The 5,805-nt window shown below is 48.1% G+C and overlaps 1 pseudogene; it reads left to right on the top strand.

Moving 5' to 3' along the window:
* The first annotated feature begins 2,499 nt into the window (after positions 1 to 2,499).
* On the top strand, positions 2,500 to 5,417 carry LOC144124505 (uncharacterized; annotated as a pseudogene).
* The last annotated feature ends 388 nt before the right edge of the window (positions 5,418 to 5,805 follow it).

The following is a 5,805-nucleotide window of genomic DNA, read 5'->3' as shown; positions in this document are numbered from 1 at the left end:
CGTGTGCGCCGCCATCTGGTACACAGTGCGCTGTTCTCTTTCGTGCGCTTTCCATGGCGTTTGAGAAACACTGCGACGCTGTCTTGTTTGAACGACTGTATTAGTGAGAAAATGTAGCACACGCGAAAGCAAGTAAGACTACACGAGAAGCTTGCGCAATTCGGGAGAACACCCAGCGGACTGAGCGCCTTTGGGGGTATACTCGGCTTCACAACGCACATTTATCGTGGAGTTTCAAATATAGCTTCGAAACGACAAAGCGTACTTTGTCACAGTCTTAAAAGGACTCACAAACTATTAACAAAGTGCCGCCTGCATGGGCGCTCTGTCAAACGAGAAATATAATTTGGTGAGTTTTGCATACGTGTGTTTCTACGGGTAGCGTAACCGCCTCGTACCCCCAGCGGCGGGAGACGGCCATGCGCACGTTTGGCAGTGCATTAAAAATACATCGCATTCGAAACGACGCTTCATACTTTCAGAACCTGTTCTAAGGTGAGTTTGGTTGTTCTTCACGAAGGGACGACGTCATAGGTGCACTGCGAAATCAGAAAACTGCTTTGAAAACTTTGCATGCATGCATTCCTAAGGGCGCTAAGCCTACATTTAAACCCTAGTCGAATCCGCCTGCCGCCAACCCTCCCCTTTGTTCGTAAATACGGTGTTGGTCCATAGGACGCTTGCAACAAGCTTTAGTATCGAACGCTATCTGAAGCTTTGTTCTTGACTACTGTGTGACCGATTTGGAGCCATAGTTGATGCATGTATGAAAAGGACAAAATTCCAGCTTTTCAACACTAAACAGTAGTCTGCAAATGTGTGTCGTTGGGAATAATGTCACTTTGGCAGGGGAATATTGTGTCTTGCATGAGCACAGACCGCCATTGCTGGCTGAGCAACGGTCCCCTTCAATTCACATTGTCTGTGACTGGTACTGGTTTTTTTCACCTCTATACTCTAACTTGTGTGCTTTTCACTTATTCATGTTCTTTATTTTTCTGGATCCGTGTTTTGTTCCTAGCTCCGCAAGCTATTCTGGTGCTGCAGAAGGAGGCTAAAGGATCTACCGCTGTCGATCGCCGCGACCTTGGGGCGCATTTTTTTTTTCATTCTATTTCAACGGCCCGTGGTGTGAAACTTTCCACTGATTTAGTTGCCGCTGTCGCGGTCCTTCGGAACTGCTGCAAGGACGCCCTGTTGACTTCGCCGTATTCGACAGTCTCGGGCATAAACTGCTAACAGGTATCAGTCACTGACGTCTTTTTTTGTTTCACAGTTGAAACACAGTGCTGGGGCCGCTAACAACGAGTCGAAATATCGAAGGCTGACAGTTCAAAAGGGATTTTTGTTTGCCGCATGCTGGAGCCTACGGTTTCAATTCAGTGTGTGGGGCACTAGTAGTTTTTATTTCTTTTCTTATGCTTCTGCCATAAAATTTCATTATGCTCGCGTTATCTCTTTACTAGTCGGACATCTTAAATACACAGCTTGAAAATCCTTGAACATCAATACAATCCTTGAACATCTAATATGCACAAAGCCGCCGCGGTGGCTCGGGGGTTTATTGCGCTCGGCTACTCACCCAAAAGACGCAGGTACAATCCCGACTGCGGTGGTCGCATTTCGATAGAGGTGAAATTCTAGAGGCCGTGCACTGTTCGATGTCCGTGCACGTTAAAGAACCCCAGGTGGTCGGAATTTCCGAAGCCATTCACTACGACGCCCCTCATATCCTGAGTCGCTTTGGTACGTTAAACCCCCAAAAAACCATAAACCATACGTAACGTTTAAACACTACTTGGAGATTTTGTACATTTTTAAAAGCTGCTTGGCTATCTAGTCTTACAAAATAAGAGACTAATTTTTATTACGCTATTCAATGTGTAGCTTAAACTCGTACTGTATTCCAGTCGTAGAGAGCAGGAATGGGGAGCTCATATATGAATACATTTTAGGCGATTTGTTTGGTATTTCCAGGAATTTTGTTTCGCACTTCTCATGATTAGGTGAACTTGCTCGAATTCCTTGCATAGCTTCACTGTCACTACGGCGCCGCATGCGGAAGCCGCGAGAAACAGATTTCCTTAGAGGTCTAAATGGTTTATGTTTCATATCATCTATGCCTGCACTTAACGCCACTCGTCTTACAAGGTGTGAAAGGGTCTCAGTACGACAGACCAGCTGAAGTGTAAGCATTCCGCGGAAGTGTTTTCTGACATAGTCCATTGTTTGTAATATACGTGTACAATATCGCCGCTTAATGGCTTCCACAGACCGGGCGGCTCAGGTAAAATAGAAGGTGATTAAGAAAAAAAGTTCTTCCGAATACAGCATTGTAGCAGAGCTGAGTCACTCTGACGTCCCCGTGACAATACCCTAGCATCGTGGCCTATTACGTCACGCTCATGTCTCTTTATAAACCCCTTTCTTATCGGCAATAAACGTGGTTCTTCACTGACTGCCGGCCTGCACACATGGTGGCAGCGGTCCCTAGTCGGCATGTCGACACCAGCGTCCCTTCCAGCGACCCTTCTTCCGCCACCGCAGCCCTTGGACACAACAGGCAACACTTGACTAGGATGACAAACGCGGAAGAATGAGTTCACGTTGTTTTCTATCGCTATCCAGCTGAACAAGCAGAGCAAAGAAGTTCAGGCAGCCACACTCACGGTTGGTGAAGAAGCCAGAAAGGCGTACAGCACCTTCAAGTTTGAAGCAGGAGAAGACAAAAACCGCGTCGGCGTCCTGCTAAAAAAGTTTGAGGATTTCTATAAGCCCGAAACCAACCTAAACTTTCACAAATTCCGCTTCGGCTCAAGAAACCAAAAGGCAGGCGAAAGCTTCGGTGAAAGGCTCACAGAACTACGAATGCTGGCAAAAAAAACTGCGAATTTGGAGAGCTAGAAGACTGTATGCTGCGCAGCCGCATTATTTTTGGCATTCGAGACAGAAACTTGCAGCAAATGTTGGTCGCTGAGAACCCGTCCTATCCGAAGACGGTCGAAATCTGCCGCGCCCTAGAACAAGGAAAGGAGCAGTTCCGCGAGAGAAGCGAACCGACAGGAACCACCCATGAAACGACAGTCTGTCCAGTAGCTGCTAAAAAAGACGTCTGCAATAGATGCGGTTATCAGACGCACCATAGCGGAATATGCCCCGCGAATGGTAAAACTTGCCAGAAATGCGACAGGTGCAACCACTTCGCACAAGTCAGCAAGTCGTTGCCGCATTCACGAGGCGCAATTCAGAGAAGAAAAGATTTGCGGGAGCTGCAGGTAGAAGAAGGATTACCATGCGTGGCTATAGTTATGGACGATATATTGCTCTGGGGAAGAACCAAACAGGAACATGACTACCACTTGACACTCCTGGTGACACGCTGTCAAGAGAACAATCTTAGGCTGAACCTGAAGAAATGCGCGCTTTTGCAGCCCCAAGTGCGTTACCTGGGCCACATCTTCACTGCAGAAGGCTTACGAGTAGACCCACAAAGAGTTCAAGATGTACTACAAATGCCAGCGCCCATGAACTGTAAGGAGCTACAAGTATTTCTTGGCATAACTAATTTTGTGCAGCGGTTCATTCCCAGCACGTTGGATGTGACTGCCCCGCTCCGAACATTGCTGCGCAAAGACATTGCGTGGGTGTGGACCGACGAGCAGGAAAAAAGTTTTAAGAGGTTGCGGCAGTCCTTGGTAGAAGCACCTGTGCTATCGTACTTCAGCCTGAGTAAATCAATCATCCTCTCAGTCGATGCCAGCCAATTGGGAGTTGGCGCGGTTCTCATTCAAGAAGGCCGCCATGTCGCTTTTTAGTCTCGGTCGCTCACAGGCGCACAACAGCGGTATGCGCAAATTGAAAAAGAGACTCTCGCTATTGTGCACGGTTGCACGAAATTCCACGATTACATTTATGGTCAGCCAGTAGTACTCGTTGAGACCGATCACCCCCCTTTGGTGCCGATATTCAAGAAACAGTTGCATCGGTGTCCTCTTCGATTGCAACGCATGAGACACTCTGCAGTGCTATCCTATCAATGATATCTACAAACCTGGCAAAGAACTATTTCTCGCAGATGCTTTGTCGCGGTTTCCCAGCAAAGAATGCATGGCTGAAGAGACAGAGCAGTTTCAAGTCAATGTGCTAGATTTTGTTTCGGCTTCAAATAAACGTCTGAGGAACCTCCTTGCAGCAACCGATGGCCATCCGGCTCTGCTCCAGCTACGTGGATACGCGGAAACAAGCTGGCCGGACGACAAGCATGATGTCCCCGAATCCGTCCGCCCATACTGGTCATACCGGGAGGAGATACACACATAGCACGGCCTGCTATTTCGCAGTAATAAGGTAATCGTACCACATTCGAAGAGGGCAGAAATTTTTCGTCTTCTTCACGCCGCACATTCGGGAACGGATAAAATGAAAGAGCGGGCGAGAAGTGTCATATTTTGGACAAGCATGTGTGCGGAGATCGACCAGTACTCCAAAGCTTGCAAAATCTGCCAAACGCATCAACCACGCAATGCGAAGATGCCACGTTTGAGCCACTAAGTACCTAGCTTACCATGGAGAGCCGTGGGAATGGACATTTTCTTTTACGGTGGCCTGCAGTTTGCCATAATCGTGTACTTCTATTCATTCTTCTTTGAAATACATGAATTCCAACATGTGACATCAAAACTGCTCAAATCATGGTGTGCGGAAATTTTCGCTCTTCATGGACTGCCCATAAAGCTCTGCAGTGATAACGACCCACCGTTCAAGAGCGCGGAATTCAATGAATTTCTAACCACGCTATGTATAGCGCACGTCACCTCGAGCCCTTATCATCCGTGCTCTAACGGAATGGCTGAGAGGGCAGTCCAAGAGGCTGAGAAGCTACTGAAAAAATGCTGGTGTAGGATGCCAGACTTCCAAATGGCTTTACTCGAGTGGCGCAATACCCCCGGGATCCTGTACTGAAGTCTCCTGTGCAGAGGCTTATGGGAAGGCAGACGAGAACTCTGCTCACGGTACCGGCAGAACACTTGGTTCCAGAGACGGTGCCCAGCAGAACCGTGAACAACAGACTCCAGGAAATTCGCCAGCGCCAGAGAACCTACTACAACCGTGGCTCCAGACGCCTGCCTCCCCTGTCGCAGGGGCAGCAGATAACAGCGTACGACACCCTTCATCGGACCTGGGCACCTGCTGCCTTCCTGAGGCCAGCGGAGACACCGCGTTCCGCGATCCTGAAAACGGAAGACGGCCGGGAGATCAGGAGGACCAGGGAGCACATACGAAACGCAATACATCGGCCAGACGCTCCTCCAGCATCTGACAACCCCTCAGACGTCGCGCACGACCCCCAAGAGCTACAGCGAAGCACACAACAACGTCTCCAGCCCTGCCGCTACCCACTGCCGGAAAGACGTTAAACTAATTGTTTATGAAAAGAAAGATGTAGCAGAGCTGAGTCACTCTGACGTCATCCTGACAGTACCCTAGCATCGCGACCTATTACGTCACGCTCATGTCTCTTTATAAACCCCTTTCCTATCGGTAATAAACGTTGTTCTTCACTGACTGCCGGCCTGCACACAAGCACCGGCTAGTATTTATTCGATTTGCCTACTTTAATAATTAGTCCACATTAATTAATTAACTTTGGAAATATGACTTTAAAGTTTGAGGTGTAAATTGGAAAGTTGTCGAGCAACATGAAATTAGACTCGGGTGCTTCCGACGAAGTAGTCTTAGCGCAGCCCTTTCTATTCGCAGAAATGAAAGGCCGCGAAATTTAAAAAAAAAAATACCATGTGACAG

Source organism: Amblyomma americanum, chromosome 1 (genome assembly GCF_052857255.1).
Source record: "Amblyomma americanum isolate KBUSLIRL-KWMA chromosome 1, ASM5285725v1, whole genome shotgun sequence".
In the NCBI taxonomy this organism is placed as follows: Eukaryota; Metazoa; Arthropoda; class Arachnida; order Ixodida; family Ixodidae; genus Amblyomma; species Amblyomma americanum.
Note: the sequence above shows the minus strand (reverse complement) of the source record. Positions and strands in the feature narration are given on the sequence as shown.